The sequence below is a fragment of the Carcharodon carcharias genome, chromosome 14 (assembly GCF_017639515.1).
Source record: "Carcharodon carcharias isolate sCarCar2 chromosome 14, sCarCar2.pri, whole genome shotgun sequence".
NCBI lineage: Eukaryota > Metazoa > Chordata > Chondrichthyes > Lamniformes > Lamnidae > Carcharodon > Carcharodon carcharias.
The window spans coordinates 36618648-36640517 of record NC_054480.1 but is presented as its reverse complement, the minus strand read 5'-3'; the positions used below and the strand labels follow the sequence as shown (position 1 = coordinate 36640517).

The window sequence follows — 21870 nt, the reverse complement described above, 5'->3', positions numbered from 1 at the left end:
ATGGCTAAACCCACTTCAGACATACACACACACTGTACACAATTACTACTTACCTTTATTATTACCCTTCATAATCTTATAGACTTCCATAATGTCACCTCTTAATCTGTTGAGACGTACTGAAAAAATTGTAACTTCTGTAGTTTTGCTATATCTGCATCTGTGACAATTTCCTAGTAAATATTATTGTTTTTACATTCTTCCACTAATGGGGTGCTCTAAACTGTACATAGTTCTACACTGCATCCTAAATTACTTCTTATATACAATAACCTCTCTAGTCCGGAATGCTTGGGCCCAGTCATTTCTGGATTTTGGAATTTTCTGGATTATAGAATGATGTTAGAATGCCTAACCACAAGTGTGTGAACCAGAAAAAAGAGTAGATTTAAATATTTACCTGAGGTATAAAACAGTAATAAAACATTATAAAGCAGTAATAACATTTCATCCAAATACTGTACCTTCCATGTTTCTGCTCCAAAAGTACAGTACTAAAGCAATGCCATGTGTTGCTCGGGTCTGCTCAAAATATTTCCAGACAGTTGGTGTTTCCGAACAATAGATCTCCAGACTGGAGAGGTTATGGTACAAATTTATTTGCATGCTTCTCTAGCCTATAGGTATGAAATCAAGGATTGTATTTGACTTTTTAATCAACTTAGGTACTTAAGCTGGCACATCTAATGACCCACATATCTTGGTATGTGAGCGCTGCTGGCAAGGCCGGCAATATTTGCCCACCCTAACTGCCCTTGAATTAAGTGGATTGCTAGGCCATTTCAGGGGGCAGTTTAAGAGTTCACCACATTGCTGTGGGCCTGGAGCCACATGCAGGCCAGACCTGGTAAGGACAGCAAATTTCCTTCTCTAAAGCACAATAGTGAACCAGATGGGTTTTTACAACAATTTACAAAAATACAACAACTATTACTGATACTAGCTTTATAACTCCAGATCTATTAATTGAATTTAAATTCCACAAGCTGCCATGGCAGGAATTGAACCCATGTTTCCTGTAGTCCAGTGGCATTACCACAGCATCACAATCTATCCTATCTGCATGCCAATTAAGGTGTATTTCCTTTCCAGGGCCTTAATTGCAAGATGCAATGGTTTTATACATTTTTATACTTTGAACTGTATCTGCTCTCCTTCTTACGTCCTTCTACAGTCTTTCACAAACGTGACAATTTGGCATAGTCCTCCAATTTAGTGTCAGCAGCAAAACTTACTCAATTTCTAAATTCAGATCAGCCCTGGCTGAATTCATCCTCTTTCCTAGTTGAAGTGTATTAGAACATCCCCAACTGAGATCAATTTATTCAGCACAGGCTCAATGATGGGGGAGCACTGCATATCAGTCCAAAAGACAAGGTTGAAGCATTTTAACCATGTTCAGCCAGATGTGCTGAGTGAATAATCCACCTTGACCTCCTCCTGCAGCATCACAGATACCAGTCTTCAGCCAATTCGATTCATTCCATATAGTTGCAAGAAATGGCAAAGGCACTGGATATTGCAAAGGCTATGTGTCCTGACAACATCCCAGCTTTATTACTGAAGACTCATACTCCAGAACTAGCTATGACCCTGGCCAAGCAGTTCCAGTACAACCAGAACTCTAGCATCTACCTGACAATGTGGTAAATTGCCCAGGTATGACCTGTCCGCACAAAGCAGGACAAATCCAACCTGGCTAATTATCACCCCATCATCCTGCTCTTCATCATCAGCACAGTGATGGGAGGTGCCATTGACAGTACTATCAAGCAGCATTTACTCAGCAATAACCTGCTCACTGATGCTCAATTTGGCTTCCACCAAGGCTACTTGGCTAATGACCTTATTACAACCTCGATCCAAACATGGACAAAAGAGCTGAACTCAAGAGGTGAAGCGAGAGTGATTGCCCTTGATATCAAGGCAACATTTGACCAAGTGTGGCATCAAGAAGCCTTGGCAAAATTGAAGTCAATGGGAATCAGGGGGAAAACTCTCCAGTGGTGGAGTCATACCAAGCACAAAGGAAAATGAATGTGGTTGTTGCAGGCCAATTGTCTAAGCCCCAGGACATTGGTGCAGGAGGTCCCCAGGGTAGTGTCTTAGGCCCAACCATCTTCAGCTGCTTTATTAATGACATTCCCTCCATCATAAGATCAGGACTAGGGATGTTCGCTGATGATTGCACAAACTTCAGTACCATTTGCAACTCCTCAGACACTGAAGCAGTCCGTGTCCATATACAGCAAGACCTGACAACATTCAGGCTTGAGCAGATGAGAGGCAAGTAACATTCACACCACACACGTGCCAGGCAATCACCATCTCCAGCAAAAGAGAATCTAACCATTTACCCTTGTCATTCAGTGGCATTACCATCACTGAATCTCCCACTTTCAACATCCTGGAAAATACCATTGACCACAAGCAGATCTGAACCAGCCATAAAAATACAGTCACTACAAGAACAGGTCAAAGGCTGGAAATTCTTAAGTGATTAACTCACCTCCTCACTTGTCAAAGCCTGTCTGCCACCTACAAGGTACAAGTCAGGAGTCTCCATTTGCCTCGATGAGTATGGCTGCAACAACAGTCAAGAAGCTCGACACCATCTAAGAAAAAGCAGTCTGCTTGATCAGCAGCCAATTTACCAACTTAAACATTTGGTCCCTCCACCACCGACACACAATGACAGCAGTGTGTATCATATATAAGGTACATGGCTGCAACTCATCAAGGCTCCTTCAACAAGAGCAAGGGCAACAGACGCATGCAAACACCAGCACGTGAAAGTTTCACTCCAAGCCACACACCATCCTGACCTGGAACTATATCTTCATTCCTTCAAAGTTGCAGGATCAAAACCCTGGAACTCCCTTCCCAGCAGCACTCTATGTGTACCTGCGGAAGATGGACTGCTGCAGTTCAAGAAAATGGCTCACTACCACCTTCTCAGTAAGGGATGGGCAACAAATGCTGGCCTTGCCAACAATGCCCAAATCCCACGTGTCCGGAGTTCAGTCAAAATGGGGCCGATGGACCGGGATCAGCATGATAAAGGTTTGTATGTGGAGATGTGGCAATGTTATGGGAAAGAAATTAGAGAGAGTGCCAAGGTATTGGTGGAAGATATACAAGTTAAGTTTGGTTTGCTGGGAAAAATAGGCAGCTGAAAATGAGGAGATCCCTATATTTTCTTTTAGAAGTGAGGATGTAGGGGTTATGTTAAACCATGGTGGAATGTGTTTAACATCTGTTGAAATATATTCAGCTTGTTAGAGCTACTTTAAAGTAATAAATTGATGTTAAACTACTTTTAACTCATGTTAAAATATATTTAACCTATATTAATACATATTTGGCTTGCTAAATGCAAGCTAAAATAAATTCAGCCCATGTTGAACTCATATTAAATATATTCAGCTTGTTAAACGATGTTCAACTCAATGAAAGTTAAAATATATTTAACCATATTAAACTATTTTGAACCCCTTAATCTCATCTATAAATATGTTCAAAACATGTTATAACATAGTTGAACACTTGTTAACTTCATGTTGAAATAAACAGATTATCACCTTCATGAAACATTGGATTGAGAAATGTCACATGAGGCATTGAGCATCGATACACTAATATCAGCAATAATAATTTCTAACTCAAGGGATATCCAATTTGTTATTAACTGCCATCTCACTGGGTTTTCCTACTATAAAATTACATGAGATATACTGAGAAAGTTGCATTTATGCTTTGTAATTTTTTTCATCATCAAACTCTGTCGAGTCTTAGTACTAATAATACAGCATTCTCAGGATCAGTTGCTACCTGATATTACGTTTGGCTTAACTGATTGATGCAGAAACCTTATGGATACCAGCGCTAAGAAACAAGAATTGAAATTTAAGGATCAAACATTGAGAAGAAAATTGCTAGATTTTGATACATTACCAGTTAATATCACATTACATTGGCCATGGACACAACATAAAAAGATGGTGCCCTTGTCTTGTAACTGTCTCAATACTTATTACATTCTTTGTTTCTTTCTTTGCTATCCTATTTGATTGGCACTCTTTCTATCTTGCTTTTCCTTTCTGTATGCTTTCTGTTGTGTACCTCACGAGAGGCATTCCCTCACTCTCCATTGTCTAGAAATTGATATTGATGTTAGTAGATAAATGCTTGTTTTCCTATTATGTTCCTTCCTCTTCAATTTTAACTGTGTGATGATCCATTTAAGAAAATACAGCTGTTGCTCACATTAAATGACTATACAGGGAATATCATAAAAACACTTGCCTGCTACTTTTACCTTCTCTCTTTCCTTCTAACTGCCTGGCACTCTTACCTCTCAAGCCTCAGGTAAACCTGGAGCCTGGCACTACTTCAATCCTCTGTTAAGAAAGAGATAATGAAAGTGCATTTACACAGCACTTTATCACACGCCCAACTGTCTGACAAAAAGCACTGTGAAAACAAATAAATAGTTTCTTAAGTGTGGTTATGTAGACAAACACAATAAATAATTTGGGGTCCAGCTGGACTCTTGAGTGACAAACCAGTAGATTATGCTGACCAGTCATCCATTCTGGCAGCAAATTGCCCTTTTTGAGATTCTGAGGTACTAGCCTCCTTTAAATTTAGCAGGTGAGCCTTCTGGTGCAGCTCACTGGATTGAAGCCTCAAGATCAGGCCAGGGCAGCCACCAGGATGACACGTTGCAGTCACGGAGTCAGCAGGTGGATTTGGATGGCACCTCTGAGGAGAGAGTTGGAGTTTTATAGGCTCCAGAGAAGCACTCCTGCTCATCCAAAGTCCATAACACTTACCTTTGGTGGTCCTCTTCGGTTCAATCACCCATAGACCTGACTGTAGCCTGCAGTGTGCAGTTGTCAGGCCTCACCTGCATAAATACAGTGTGCACTGGCTCTACTTGAAATAAGTTTAAAAGAAGACATTTATCTTCTCATCCGCAGCCTATAAAGGCCCCTTTAGAGACCATTGTTTAGACTACAGCAAGAATAGGAAAACCTTAGGATGCCAGGCACTAACCAATTTTCAAGATGGGTCTTTAAGCAGACTTTAGGCTCCCCAATAGCAGATCAAAGGGTTGCCTTTTTAAGGTGGTCTCCAGTAACACTTGAATATTGCTGTAGTCAAAATGGCATTAGGCACATTTCAGGTGCCTTTGAGGTGCGAAACTTAGCCCTAGAAAATTGAATCTTTTTGCTCCAGTTTTGCATTCGAAAAGTGACCAATACAAGGTTCCATCTGTCTCCCTATAGTTCTTGTTCCTGCTCCAGGATTTGACTATTTAATTTGGAGTCATACTTCAGTATAATACCAAGAGTGCTGTACTAGTGCAGATGCCCTCTTTTGGATGAGATGTTAAATGAAACACCCATTTTCCCATTTAGATGGATGAAAAAGATCCCCTGTTACTCATTGAAAAAAGCATGGAAGCTCCTTGATGTCCGAGTCATCATTTCTCTCTGATTTTATATCAAATATAATTTATCATACAGAGCTTTGGGACATCTTTAGGGCATGATAAGCCATTATAGAACAGCAAGCTTCTCTTCTAAAAATTAAATGGCTACCCCTGCATAATTTAGAGCTTTCTTTGTTTACAATTAGGCAAAATAAACTTAGCTACTGCCTAGTACTGACAAAATATTGTATAGAAGAGAACAAGAATTTGCACCTCCTGCAGTAACTTTCCACAATAGTTGTGGGTGTTGACAAGTCTGGTCCCAGTGTTTATGCTGCTGAGTGCATTTCATTCTGTTGCACCTAATTAAGAAACAAACCAAGCTCCATGAAATTGTTCATGATTTGTGTTGTCTCGTGGACTGAACAATGAAGTCCACAATACAAAGTATGCATTGTGAACGGCTTGGGGATGTGGGAATAATGGCAATTTATAGAGGAAACTGCAAGTTCAAATATCACTCTACAAATCAGTCATCTGGTTAACCATTGAAGTGGTAGTCAGATGCACTGAAAAACCAATTTCATTTCAAATTAATTATTGAAATTTCAAAACTTTAATCAAATGTGGTTAAACTGTAATTTCACTAAATTTATGCTTGTAACAAGCAGTGAAATAAAATGAAGTAAATTTCCATCTTATTTGATAAGAGCCAGAATAAATATCCCACTCAGAGCTTCTCTGAAAAGACATGTCAAAGTAAAATTGTTATTCTCAGAATAAAATAGCAACAATTCAGAAATGAAAAAGACACTAGAGCTTGGCTATTATTGCTGGCCATATTAGAAGACAATGCTTAAAGCAATCATATGCCATTGTTAGCCCGCTATTTTAGCAGAGGCATTAATCAAATTAAAGTAAAACAGTTTAATGTCTGTATAAAATAGCAGATAAAAGAAATCCTATTCCTGTTAATATCAGTGACACTCATTTCAAACATCTAACATGGGTAGGCATCATACATTGTGCAAGTAAGTATTAAGTTTTCAAGTGTATTTTGCATTGTTAATCACTGATGCATCGTTAATCACTGATGCATCGCCAGTAGTTCTACATAAACTCAATCCACTTATATTCACACTAGCCTAGTAATTAAAATTTATTATGCTGTTTAGAGGGTATTTAGACTGGAATGGAGATGCCCAACTTTTTGTCGGGAGTTTAGTCTGCTGCTACGGTATCAGTATAGGAACTTCACGCTATTGAATAAATTTGAATAGACGAATAGCCAGACGACAAGATGCCATTTCTGCGCAGTTTAGAGGGGGAGCACATCTCAGATAGCAACTTGCAGATTTTTGTGTTTAACTGTGCTCACCAAAAATTGCTCTGGTTTGTGCATAAATAATGATAAGCACTGTTAGCCTCACCATTACTTTCATAGCAGTCTGGCTGTATGAATCTTTATCCTGTGTAGAAGTGCACACAATGAAATAGATTATTAAAAAATCGCTAGTTAGTGATCCTAAAAATGCAAATAGAGATCTTTCAATATTCACATAAAAATTATGATGGAGTAAGCAACTTGACATATTTTTCTTCCAACTTGTTTTCAGACTTTGATACGAATACTTGAGGAAAACATGCTTCTCATAAGAATGTAGAACAAATTCCACTGATGCATTGTCCATGTCTAAAGTATAAATGATTAAATATTTTTTAAATATGTAGCTCTGAAAACATGCTATTTGAATGACAGCTGAGTGTCAATAAAGGTCCCCTCAGATGTCAATTGCTCTAATCCACCACATCTGAATTCAGTTGAATAAGTTGAATAGATGTTGATTCAGTCTCATTTGATTTTTCAGGAGAAATTAAACTCTTTTCTTCTGCCAACTGAGAATGTCGGAAGGTCCTGGCATCGAGAAGGCAGCAAAATAATTAACTATTTCACTGAGTACTTAAAATGAACAGAACTGTTTTGTCTATGGAGAACAACAGTGCAGTGTTTTGTTTTTATTTTGTCTATATTTAGCAGATTGCTTTGTGTTATACAATGAATGAATACAGATGGAACTATCAGGGCTGTTCCTACAGTTAATAGACAAGACTTGTCTCAAGGTCTTTTTGCTTGATTTTTTAAAAACTGATTGATGATTGCTACAATCTCCTTGATAAGAAGGGGGATTGCAGTATGCTTTTCTGTTTTGATGATTAAAAATCAGTACCTCCCAATGAAGATAGATCTATCCTTGAGCTGCATACAATTAAGGCCCACTGCTGTTGGAGGACTCGCTGTGCAGGGACACCAACAAGCAAACCTGACATGTTTGCTTGCAATGTTGTCGGGGAGAATCCCTCATTTAAAGGCATTCAGTGCCTAATCAAGGGCCCCGGCATTGGGTGAGGGTGGTGGGGGGGTGGGAAATAGGGGGCCACTGAGAACCACATCCCTGCTCTTTCTTCCGATCCCCTTCCCCACTGACGACGACCCCTCCATACAATCCCCATCCTATCCTCACTTACCTTTATCCAAGGATCCCTCAATGACCCCTGATGAAGGCCTGGTGCCGGTGCCAGTAATGGAGAGCTTCTACCTCTGATTGATCGCCTTGAGACAAGATTTCCACCCTACTGGGGATGTCCTGAAATTAAATGTGTTCCATGGAGCTGGGAGCCCCAGAGGCATGGTTCCCACTGCCAATTAGGGACTTAATTCCCTTGGAGCTCCTGGAGATCGGATCAACAGGGGTGCCACCAGTTTTGGTGATGGACGTTGAGCCTACTTGCCATCCTTATTAAATTTCGCCCAGTAATTCCACCAGGTCCCAATATGAAGTCCAACAGCTTAAAAATTATAATCTAAGCACATGACTTTGATTCACAATAATGAATAATTTCTCAGAAAAATAACCAAGACAATTTCACAAAGGGAATTCAATTAAACTAGAAATATAAATGGCACATGTTTAAAATGCGCAGGAAGTTTATTAGCAACTGCTAAACAAAAAGACTGCTTAAAGATTTTGAACCAATTAAAATGGTTCCAGGGTAATGTACAACTGATCTGCATACACGGAAATAACAATATAAGGCTGAATCTGTTCCATAAGTTATAGCTATAGATGAACAAACTGCATTTTTAAAATGGTTTATATAAACACTTTTAAGAAAAAGTTAGAAATGCTTTTCAACGTGAGGAACAACTTGTATTTATATAGCATCTTTAAATTAGTAAAACAGTAGTAGCCCAAGGGCTTTTCAGGAGTGTTATCAAACAAATTTGACACTGAGACACATAAGGAGGTATTAAGGGCAGGTTACCAAAAGCTTGAGGAGTGAAATTGGTCCATGCCAGCTGTGCAAAATGGGCTTGTAATGAAATTTTTCACTGTGTCAGTTTTTATTTTCCATTGTCTTGGAAAACATTGCCAAGACTTTTAATGTCAAAACAAGTAGAGGTGACAGTTAATCTAAAAAAAAGAGCCTCCAGAGGTGTTTGTAAAGACTTTCCAGGGGATCTGTAAAATAGCCTACAAACAAACATATGGGTCAGAATTTTGCTCTTGGTGTGTGAGCTCGGCGGGGGTGGGCAGGAACAGTCAGGAAGCCGACTGCAGCCCACAATCGGCAGCGCATCGCGATTTCATGCTGGCAAGCCAATTAAGGCCCGCCCAGCATGATAGGCGGCTGGGGAATCTGCGAGAAGGTGGGGGCAGGGGCATGATGTCCGCAGGGTCCAATGGCAACCCAGCAGCCAATTCAAAACTGGCCCAGGCAGCCCCTGGAAGGCTGCCATGGAAGGACGCTGAAGTCTCCATAGACCCCGTTGCGGTTGGACGTGGCAGGCAGGAGGGCAGGTCAGCGGAGCAGTCGGCCTGGTGTTTCTCGGATGAGTGCCTCGCAGCCCTCCTGGAGGAGGGTGCAGCCAGGAGGGAAACCCTTGTCCCCAAAGACAGGAGGAGGCAGCCCCCACATCTCACCAAAAAGGCCTGGGAGGAGGTGGCACCCAGGGTCAGCAGCCACGACGTGGTGGAGTGCACATGGACACAATGCCGGAAGCGCGTCAACAATCTGCTGTGATTGGGAAGGTTAAATACCGTGTTGGCATGGGTCATTGTGCTGCCCATCCCCCCGTGGACCTCAGACGTATTAGAGTGTGAGTGCCAAATGTCAGTGAGGCAGGAGCTAGCCAAGGGGGTGAGCCCTGGCTGCTTGGACCGAGTGCCTTGCAGTTCCAGGGCTACGAATTGGCTGAGCCCTGCGAGGTGTTCCTCAGGTGGAGTTGGCCAGGCTGCAATGGCGCTGCTGGTAGAGAGTGGACTAATCAATGCTCCTCTATCTTTTCAGGAGAAGGTATCCCATAACAATATTGAGAAGTCGCAGACTGGCAGGGGACCCCCACACCTCCTAATCCTCACGCGTTATGAGCAGAAGGCCCTGGAGCTGGAGAAGCACCATGCTCCTCAGTCAACCGGCCGCAGTGAGGTTGGGGTGCCAGAAGAGGGTAAGAGTGCAGTGCACTCAGGTGAGATGTCGGTTATTGCAATCATTCTATTGTAGTCTCAATATCTCTATATTGATATGAGTCTTGAAACTGGAGTCCCCATTGATGATCGAAAGCCAAGGGCACCATGATGCATATCTCTGTCTCACCAGGGTCTCTGACATTCACAGTGACAGTGTCACGACTTAAAATAATGTCATGCCCTTCTTCTCCCTTTTAGGCTCACCAGCAGGCAGTCGTAATGAGAAGCCTGAAGGCCCACCCCTGATCCTGGGGGACCACCATGCTCAGCACTCACCTGCGTCACACGGTCTCTGTCAAGCAGGCACCAGCGCAGATACCAGCACCTCAGTGGGCATAAGATCACCGTCTAGTATCTTGGTGCACATTGGTGAGGGCACTTCACACTCGCTTGAGGTGCAAGGGGACGCAGAGAGTGCCCAGGGCTCCAGCAGTCGGAGGACTGCTGGAGACCAGGACAATGCTCAGTCAATGGCTGATGATGGGCCTCTGGAGTCACCCATTAGTCAGCAGATGCTTGAAATCCAGCAGGCTGTGTGGGAGAATCTGGCGGAGATACATGAGGGAATGCATGCCATGGTCTCCATTGAGGAGGAGTCCCTGCGGAGTATGACCACTGCATTGACCCTCTGGCCGAGCGCAATGCCTCCTCCATGGAGACAGTGGTGACTCTCATGGAGAGGCTGCTCCAGGGACTCAATCAAGGGTGCCTGGGGATGCAATCGGACCGGCAAGCCCCACACACCGGCAATGACCTCAGGCAGTCAGTGTCAGTGTGGGAGATGGGCACCCAGTATCCCAGATAGGTGCCCGTCCATTATTGATGAGCAGGGAGGTCCAATATGATCTCACATTGGCGCACGGGCCGCCTGCTGTCTCTGCGGACTCCTCTCAGGCCGCCCTGGATGAAGGTGGCAGCTCCTCCACCCCCCAGCCAGTGACCGTCACATCTCATGAGGCTGCAGTGACTGGAAGATGCCAGCTGTGGCACTGGCCGCTCTCTCCCAGACTGGGCCTTCACAGGTTCCATAGGCCAGTGGACGACCGCCAAGGTCATTAAGGCCAACAAGACAGCAGAGTGAGCAGGCTGTATCTAATGCTGGTGCCACTGAGGGAGAAGCACAAAGATGTAGCACCCGCAAGTGCAAATGTAAAACACCTTAAGCACCAGACAGCATTATCACGGGTGATATTTTGTTCCCCCATTTTGCTTTAACTTTTTTTCATGGTGTGATAAACAACACTGGTTAATGTTTATTTCAGCTATGCTTCACATTCACAATTAAATGAGATGTTATTTTTGTGCTATTGGCCTCTGTATGCTTCATTTGTTCTGTAGATGCAAGGTAGGCCATTATGTAATGATGGACATGTGTCTCCTGAAACTTGATTGCACAGGCACAGAGTGTATGTTGCTGGCCAAGGAAATGGTTCTGCCAGGGATCGAGTATGGAGCCTGCACCCTCTCATGTGGTGAAGGAGCATTGGATCAAAGCATCCCCGGTGTCCCTGCCTTCTTGGAGGTTACCCAGGTCAGTGTCCATGCCCTCAGTGTTCTCCTCACCATGCTCGTCCTCAGACTCACTGCTGGACTCGTTATCTATTGCCTGTGCAGCTGCGTCAAGATCTTCTTCCTCCACTGTGTCCCCCTTTTGCCAGTGCCAGATTGTGCAGAGCGCAGCATGCAACCACTATCAGTGACACACACTCTGGAGGGTATTTCAGTGCAGCCCCTGAACGGTCCAGGCATCGGAAGCACATTTTGAGAAGACCCATGGTTCTCTCTACCACCACTCTTGTGGAGCCCTGGCTCCTGTTGTACCACTGCTCGGCCTCTGTTCTTGCCTGGCAGAGAGGCACCTTTTCAAGGGATAGCCCTTGTCACCCAACAGCCATCCATCCAGTCGGGCTCGAGCACTGAAGAGCCCCAGCATCTGGGAGTGTCTTAGGACGTAAGCGTCATGGGAGCTGCCAGGATACCTTGCACACACTTATAGAATCTGCATCTTGTGATCGCACAGTATCTGTATGTTCATGGAGTGGAATCCCTTCCTGTTGACAAAGGCACCCAGCTCACCCGCTGGTGCCATGTGTGCAGTTGATGGCACCCTGGATGCAGGGGAGCCCAGCAATCGCTGCAAAGCCTCGGGCTCACTCTGCCTGGCTGGCCTCGTCTGTACAGTAATGAATGAAAGTCACTGCATGCCTGATCAGAGCTTCTGTCACCAGCTTGACACAATTGTGGACAGGTAATTGGGACACTCTACAAAGATCCCCCATCGAGCCCTGGAAAGAGCAGAGGCATAGAAGTTGAGGGCCACTGTGACCTTCAGCACCACTGGCATGGGGTGTCCATCCACACAATTGGAGCTGATTTCAGCCCCGATCCTCTGACAGATGGAGGTCACTGTCTCCCTTGAGGTAACTGCATCACCGCCTGTAAACCCTGGAAGCAGGATAATGACATCTTCTGTGGCCCCTTCCACCTTGGACTACCTGCTGGCCCTGCACCCCCCCCTTGTGCCTGCGCCTCTCTTCTCACAGGTCGCTCCTCTGGAAGCTGCATTGGGACACCCAGCCTCCTCTCCCTCCTGCCCCACTCTTCCTCCTCAGAGGATGTGCCACCAACAGAGGCCACAATCCCCATTACCAGGGTTATGGTTGGCTGTCTGATACCTGGAAGGCCCACATGGTCTCAATCCTCTGGGGGCCTAGAAGACACCAATAAGTGCTGAAATGAAGTCTGTAAATGCTTAGAATGCAGCTCTGTAGCGAGATGAAGCTGTCCAGTTCACAGAAGCAACCAGCAGCAAGTTATATCCAAAACTCTTCACTACTAACATTGACAATGCCACTGACCCTTCTTACCCCATATGTGGATGAGCTTTTGCTAATTGTGGTCTGCCCATTTTGTCCATGCAATGGCCAAAAAGATCGCACAAGCATGTAAACTTGGCGCTTAACTGGCCTATTAATTAATGGCAGGCGTGCAATGGAGACGAAGACGCACTCACCAAGCGAAATATTGCGAGAGTGCACATTGATGTCAGCACACTCAGCCAACGTCATTGCGCATTATTTCACACTCAAGCGAGTCTGGCACGCGTGCGCCCGCCGAGCAAAAAATTCTGCCCGTGAAATTGGAGCAGAAGTTGGCCATTCAGCCCCTCAAGCCTGCTCTGCCATTCAATAAGTTCATGTCTGATCTGTTTGTGTTTCAAATTCCACATTCCCATCTACCCCCGATAACCTTTGATTCCCTTGCCAAACAAGAATCTATCTACCTATGCCTTAAAAATATTCAATGACCCCGTCTCCACCGCCTTCTAAGGCAGAGAGTTCCAAAGTCACACAACCCTCTGAGAGAAAAAATTTCTCCTCATCTCTGCCCTAAAATAGGTGACCCCTAATTTTAAAACAGTGCCCCTTAGTTCTAGACTCACCCAAAAGAGGAAACATCCTTTTCACGACCACCTGGTCAAGATCATTCAGGATCTCATATACTTCAATCAACTCATCCCTCACTCTTCTTAACTCCAGTGGAAACAAGCCCAGCTTGTGCAACCTTTCCTCATAAGACAACTCGCTCATTCCAGGCATCAATCTAGTAAACCTCAACTGAACCGCCTCCAACGTGTTTACATTCTTCCTTAAATAAGGAGACCAAAACTACACACAGTATTCAAAATGTGGTCTCACCAATGCCTTGTATAACTGAAACATAATATCCTTACTTTTAGGTTCAATTACTCTTAAAGGATAGCATTCCATTAGCCTTCTTAATTACTTGCTGTACCTGTACGCTAACTTCTTGTGACTCGTGCATTAGAACACCTAGATCCCTCTGTACCTTGGAATTCTGCAGTCATTCTCTGTTTAAGTAATTTTTTATTCTTCCTGTCAAAATGAACAACTTCACATTTTCCCACATTATACTCCATCTGCCTGATTTCTGCCCAGTCACTCAACCTATCTATATCCGTCTGCAACCTCCTTATGTCCTCTTCAGAACCTGCTTTTCTACTTACCTTTGTAACACCTGCAAATTTAGCCACAATGCCTTCGTTTCCCCTCATCTAAGTCATTGATCTAAATGGTAAAAAGTTGAGGTCCCAACAAAGACTCCTGTGGGACTCCACTCGTCGCTTCCTGCCAATCAGAAAAGGACCCATTTATGCATAATCTCTGCTTTCTGCCAGCCAGCTAGCCAATCCCTTATCCATGGTAATATGTTACCCCCTACACAATGAGCTTTTATTTTCCGCAATAGCCTTTGATGTGGCACCTTATTGAATGCCTCTTGGAAATCCAAGTACAACACGTCTATAGGCTCCCCTTTATCCACAGCGCATGTTACTCCTTCAAAGAACTCCAATAAATTGGTTAAACATGATTTCCCTTTCACAAAACCATGCTGACTCTTCCTGATTACCGTGAGATTCTCTAACTACCCAGCTATAACCTCCTTAATGATTGATTTTAGCATCTTCCCCAAGACATCCGTCAAGCTAACTCATCTACAGTTTCCTGTTTTCTGCTTCCCTACCTTCTTGAATAGAGGGGTAATATTTGCTTCTTTCTAGAATCTAGCGAATTTTGGAAATTTAACTCAAATGTGTTCCACTACCTCAATAGCCTCATCTTTTAAGACCCTAGGATGAAGTCTATCAGGACCTGGAAACTTGCAGTTCCATCAGTTTGCTCAGTACTGCTTCCCTAGAGATTGTAATTTCACCAAGTTCCTCTCTCCCTTCCAACTCTTGATTTACAGTTATTACTAGAATGTTTATTGTATCTTCTATAGTGAAGACAGAAGCAAAATATTTGTTCATTTCATCTGCCATTTCCTTATTATCCACTATTAACTCTCCATTCTCACTCTCCAGAGGATCAACACTCACTTTACTTACTCTTTTCCTTTTTTAAATACCTGTCGAAATTCTTGCTATCCATTTTTATAATTCTAGCTAGCTTCCTCTCATACTCTAATTTCTTTCTCCTGATTAACCTTTCAGCCATTCTCTGCCGTTCTTTATATTCTGACCAAACATCTGACCTGCCACTCATCTTTGTGCAGTTGTATGCTTTTTCCTTAAGTTTGATGCTTTCCTTAACTTCTTTAGTCAACCACAGATGGTGGGTCCTCCCCTTAGAATTTTTCTTTATAGTAGGAATATATTTATTCTGTGTATTCTGAAATATCCCCTTAAATGTCTCCCACTGCTTCTCTACAGGTCTATCCTCTAGCCTAGTATCCCAGTTCACTTCAGCCAGCTCAGCTTTCATGCCCATGTAGTTGCCCTTATTTCAATTTAAAATACTGGTCTTCTCCCTTTCAAACTGCGTGTAAAATTCAATCATACTGTGGTCGCTGTTACCTAGGCATGCCTTTCCTCTGAGGTCATTAATTAATCCTGTCACATGACACAATCCCAAGTCTAATATAACATGCTCTCTGGTTGGTTCCAGAATGTGCTGCTTCAAGAAACTATTTTGAAAGCATTCTTTGAACTCCTCATCTAGGCCACTACTGCCAATCTGATTTTTCCAGTTTATATGTAGATTAAAATCACCCTTGAATGTTGCCATCCCTTTTTCACAAGCGTCCAATATTTCTTCTTCTAGCAGTACCAGAATAAGTGGAAGACTTGCTACAGGCTGGGAGATAGCAGCAGAATGAGCCACCACCGCAGCGCAGAGTGGGCTGGCTCTCTTACATTAGAGGGGAGCTGCCCTCTCTCCCCTGTCCTGTTTATGTGTTGCATAGAACTCTTTGCTGAGTCCATCAGGAAGGATCTGGGCATAAGATGAGTGACAATCCCAGGCAATGGAGGCACTCAGGTCAAAGCCTCCCTGTACATGGACGATGTCGCTGTCTTCTGCTTGGATCCCCTGTCGGTGCGCAGACTGATCCACATCTGTGACCAGTTCAAACTGGCCTTGGGAGCCAAGGTAAATTGTGGGAAGAACGAGGCCATGTTCTTTGGGAACTGGGCTGACCGATCCTTTGTCCCCTTCACCGTCAGGGCTGACGGCCTGAAGGTGCTGGGGATATGGTTCAGAGGGAGCAGGGCATGCATTAGAAACTGGAAGGAGCGAGTGTCTATGGTGCAAAGAAAACTGGGCATGTGGGAGCAACGCTCCCTCTCCATTGCAGATAAGAACTTGGTCATCAGGTGTGAGGCACTCTCGCTGTTGCTGTACATGGCGCAGGTCTGGCCCATTCCAGACTCCTGCGCGATGGCGATCACCCGAGCTATCTTTCGTTTTATCTGGATGTTGAAAATGGATCGTGTCCGCAGGGACATGATGTACAAACCTCTAGATTAAGGGGGAAAAGCGTGCGCAACATCGACCTCATACTGAAGGCCACCTTTGTGTGTGACTGCATCAAGCTGTGCGTAGACCCTCGGTACGCAACACCAAGTATAACTATGTGCTGAGGTTCTACCTGTCCCCGGTGTTGCGAAGGATGGGTCTGGCCACACTGCCGCGGAACAGTCCAAGGAGTTATACTGTCCCGTACCACCTGTCCCTGGTGGAAAAAGTTATGCAGAGAAACACTTTTGACCACAAGTCAGTCAGGCAATGGTTGTCTTAGAGGCCCTGCGGGAAAAGAAGAGGGTGGACCTGGTGGGATGGTTCCCTGAGCAGACTGACAAAGTCATTTGGCAGAATGCCTCATCGCCAGAACTTTCCAACAAGCACCAAGACATAGCTTGGCTGGTGGTGAGAAAGTCCCTCCCTGTCAGATCCTTCCAACATGCCAGGAGTCTCAGCCCCTCTGTACGTTGCCCTCGAGGTGGCTGTGGTGGGGACAAGACCGTTGTTCACCTCCTTGTGGATTGTGCCTTTGCAAAGAAGGCCTGGAGAGAGATGCAGTGGTTTCTATTGAGGTTCATCCTGAGCAATTCTGTGGCACAGGGCTCTGTGCTCTACGGGCTGTTCCCAGGGACACACACCGAAACAAACATCAACTGCAGCTGGAGGATCATCAACTAGGTGAAAGATGCTCTTTGGTCTGCCCGAAACTTGTTGGTCTTCCAGCGCAAAGAGTTGTCCCCGACTGAGTGTTGCAGATTGGCACATTCTAAAGTCCAGGACTACGTGCTGAGGGACGCGCTAAAGCTTGGGGCAGCCGCCGCAAAGACACAATGGGGAAAGGTCACTGTCTAAGACCTTTCTGCCACAGCGCACCGAGGGGCTGGGAACTGTTGAGAGCCCCTCGGGCTGTACAGCTCAAAATGAATGTCTGCAGTGATTACTAATTGTATTATAATTGTATTGAAGCACCTCAGAGTGCAACATGATGTTTGTTGATAACTCCAACACCATTGTCTGATTGTCTGCATTGACCATATTGAAATGATTGTAATATTCATTGATTGTATTGATGCACCTTGTATACATGTGTAAAAGTTGAATCTGATTGTACTTTTGTGATGGTGATTTTGAAATGTTTTGGAATGTTCTTCCAGATATTTTATGAATAAAGTACATTTTTCAAAAAAAAAATAGAGGGGAGCACAAATGGAGGTGCACTGAGAGCAGCAGGAAAATTGTCAGTTAGACCTGCAGTTACTAAGGCTGATGGTGGGTGTCAGGTGAATTTAATATAGTTTAAGAGAAGGGGATTTTTAAACTCAAAGAAGGGATGCGAAGATACAGATTTGGCCACATATTAATATTATAATTTAGGTAAGGTGCCAATGATTAATAATCCATTTGAAAAGGGGTCCTCGTTTACCAGCCATAGTATCTCGAGATTTTGGAACCTCATAATATTGGTGGGTTATAGCGGTTCTTTCAGTCAAGGAAAAGACCAGCATAATTCTATCATGACAGATGCTTTGCTAGAACTGCCAGTAATTACCTCCCCAGTAAGATTTTATCCATTGCTTTAACATCAACCAGATTGTTTCTCTGGGTTGGACTTTGTCAGTATTCAGAAATTGAATATTTGCTGAAATGAACCTATAAAATGCTACTTTAATACAATGCTATAATCTCAGAATTTGTCACCCAATGTACTGTATCCTCTCCACAGACTGGTGAAAAAGATAAATTAAGGATGATATACAAACTTAAAGAGGCCAAAATACCATTCAAAAACGGATATAATCAACACTCTGCACTAATTCTCATCAAAATTGGTTGATAAATATAATTGTGTGAAAGCAATATCTTGAGCAAGATTGTTCTGCAGAATTTTTAGAGAAATTCATTTGAAACAAATATCTATATCATCAGGTATACCTCACATTTGCACAACTTAGCAATGGTTATTTTCTCATGTAATTAATCGCCTTATGTTAATTCCAACATGTCAATTCCTAACGGGCTCAGTTGGTAGGCACAGTTGGTAGTGCTTTTATCTTAGCATCCTAGAGATTTGAGTTCAAATCCTAGCCCAGAACTTGAATATATAATTTTCACATTACTGAGAAAATGTTGCATTATCAGAGATGATGTCTTGCAGATAAGATTCAACCCTACCCAATGGCTCAAGTGGACAGGTCATTCAACTCTATTGTGCTCAATCAAATATTTTGCTTTGATGATCAAACACAGTAACCTGGACATTAACAGGATGGGTTGTGTAGGTGGGAGAGGGAGATGGGCAGGAAACTTGGAAGTTCAGGTTTCCTCACACACTACATGGTGGAGCTAGCATGCATTTTTCATCATTGCAGGCTTCCCACCCAGAAGTCAGCCCAATTGACAGGCTTGGCTTCTAGTAGAGTGGGAAGGATTTCAGGGCAAATGAATTTCTCTAAAATTTCTGCAGAACAATGTTGCTCAACATATTGCTTTCACACAAATATATTTATCAACCAATTTTGATAAGAATTAGTGCACAGTGGTGATTATGCAAGAAGAGCGGGTAGGTCTCATCCGCAACCTACAGTTCTGCTCCTCCTGCCCCGCAAGCAATGCTGTAAAGGCACTTATCTTCTCCCCAAAGCTGTCCTTGTCTTCCTTGCGTTGTGAGTTTCCTGAGCCTGGGAAACCCAGTTCCCACTGTAAAACAGGTTAAATCAGAGGCTGGCAGCCTCATTAAAAGATTCAAATTGTCATTGCACCGCCTGGGAGTGATTTGGCTGCCATTCCTTGTGTTGACTTTGCTTAAGCAGCAAGTGGGGGAGTTGGAGACAGGTTAGGATTGGAGTTCAGATATTTAAAATGATAACAACTGTCCCCATCCCAACTCACCCATATTTGGCTGTTAAAATTCAGCCCAATATGCCTCCTATATCTGCTTGCCTAAACTTTGTATATAACCTACGTCGTAGGCTGCACTCGCACTACAAAAGTAGCATCAGTGCAAAGTGGCCTTTCTTCACAGTGACACTAAAGTTCTGGTCTAAAAATGGAGTTAGGATTCAATGTGATTTCTGTAGTAGAGTGATAGCCTCTCTGAGGATGAAATCTCATCCATTTTGCTTCTGAGTCATGTCACATTCCAATTTCAGATTAATACTCCAAAACTAGCAAAGCCATGTCACACTGATTCTTCTGTTGTGATATAAGTGCTCCCACAGTAACTGTGAAATTAGAAATACATTTTATGTGACTACCACAGCAATTCTATAACCTCAAAAAGGAAAACACATTACATGAGAAATATCTCTTGTAGTTTAGTGAGGGGCAAACTAGTGCCAAAATTAGGAGAGTTGTCACACAGACCCATCAAGCAACAACCTGACATAGTCATACTCATGGAATCATACAGTTGGGAGGGAATTTCCCTAGGTGTCCTCGACATTGACTGCGGATCCCATGAAGTCTCATGGCAAGAAGTCAAACATAGGCAAGGAAACCTCCTGCTGATTACCATGTACTGCCACCTCCCCCTCAGCCGATGAATCAGTAATCCTCCATGTTAAACACCACTTGGAGGAAGCATTGAGGGTGGCAAGGGTGCAGAATGTACTCTGGACTTCAATGTCCATCACCAAGATTGGCTCGTAGCACCACTACAGATCAAGCTGGCTGAGTTCTAAAGGACATAGCTGCTAGACTGTGTCTGTGGCAGGTAGTGAGGGAAGCAAGAAGAGGGAAAAACATACTTGACTCATCTTCAGTCCTTGTGGAGATGAAGTCTCATTTGCATATTGCTGATCACCTCCATCATGTTGTGTCACTGTGCTAAATGGGATAGATTTTGAACAGCTCTAGCAACTCAAGACTGAACATCCATGAGGTGCTGTGGGCCATCAGCAGCAGCAGAACTGTATTCGAACACAATCTGTAACCTCATGGCCTGGCATATCCCCCCACTCTACCATTACCATCAAGCCAGGTGATTGACGCTGGTTCAATGAAAAGTGCAGGAGGGCATAGCAGGAGCAGCACCAGACATACCCAAAAATGAAGTGTCAACCTGGTGAAGCGATAACACAGGACTACTTGCATGCCAAACAGCAGAAGCAGCAAGTGATAGAGAGAGATAAGTAATTCCAAAATCAATGGGTCAGATCTAAGGACTGCAGTTCTGCCACATCTAGTTGTGAATGGTGGTGGACAATTAAACAACTCACTGGAGGAGGAGGCTCCACAAATATCCACATCCTGGGGAGCCCAGTAGATCAATGCGAAAGATAAGGCTGGAGCATTTTCAACAATCTTCAGCTAGAAGTGCCAAGTGGATGATCCATCACGGCGTCCTCCAGAAGTCCCCAGCATCACAGATGCCGGTCTTCAGCCAATTCGATTCACTCCATATGATATCAAGAAATGGTTGAAAGCACTGGATACTGCAAAGGCTATGGGCCCTGACAATATTCCGGCAATAGTACTGAAGACTTGTGCTCCAGAACTTGCCACACCCCTAGCCAAGCTGTTCCTGTACAGCTATAACACTAGCATCTACCTGGCTACATGGAAAATTGCCCAGGTATGTCCTGTCCTGACCAAAACACAGGACAAACCCAACCCAGCCAATTACCGCCCCATCAGTCTACTCTCCATCATCAGCAAAGTGATGGAAGGAGTCATCAACCATGCTATCAAGCGGCATTTGCTTAGCAATAACCAGCTCACTGGCATTCAGTTGGTTCCGCCATGGCCACTCAGTTTCTGACCTCATTACAGCCTTGGCTCAAACATGGACAAAAGAACTGAGCTCCAGGGGTAAGGTGAGAGTGACTAGTGGACTTGACATCAAGGCAGCATTTGACTGAGTGTGGCATCAAGGAGCCCTAGCAAAAGTGGAGTCAATGAGAATCAGGGGGAAAACTCCACGCTGGTTGGGAGTCATACCTAGCATAAAGGAAGATGGTTGTGGTTGTTGGACGTCAATCATCTCAGCTCCAGAACATCACTGCAGGAGTTCCTCAGGGCAGTGTCCTAGGCCCAACTATCTTCAGCTGCTTCACCAATGACCTTCCTCCCATCTTAAGGTCAGAAGTGGGGATGTTCGCTGATGGTTATACAATGTTCAGCACATTCACGACTGCTCAGATACTGAAGCAGTCCATGTACAAATGCAGCAAGACCTGAACAATATCCAGGATTGCGTTGACAAGTGGCAAGCAATATTTTTGCCACTCAAGTGCCAAGCAATGACCATCTCCAACAAGAGAGAATCTAACCATGGACCCTTGACATTCAATGGCATCACCATCACTTAATCCCCCACTATCAACATCCTGGGTAGATATCGCAAATTCAGCAATGCAATCCCCATGATTTTGCATTATAATGGCCAGTAGGTTGTGGGAGGTGACATCTGATGGACATAGTTATGTAACACAAGCACAATATCATAAAATCGCCCATCAGGTGTTAATTTGCACTGACACAATAAGGTTTAAGTACATGATAATTCTTCAATCACAAAAGTGTACTTTATCACCATTTAGGAATCGTGGCATACACTATCCTCCCTATATAATAGCATTTT

At 43.8% G+C, this 21870-nt stretch overlaps 1 protein-coding gene across 2 annotated transcripts in view; it reads right to left on the bottom strand.

The window, feature by feature from the left end:
- The window catches only part of LOC121286711 (sodium/potassium-transporting ATPase subunit beta-1-interacting protein 3-like), a 295497-nt gene that overhangs the window by 159146 nt on the left and 114481 nt on the right, over positions 1 to 21870 (bottom strand). The window lies entirely within an intron of this gene.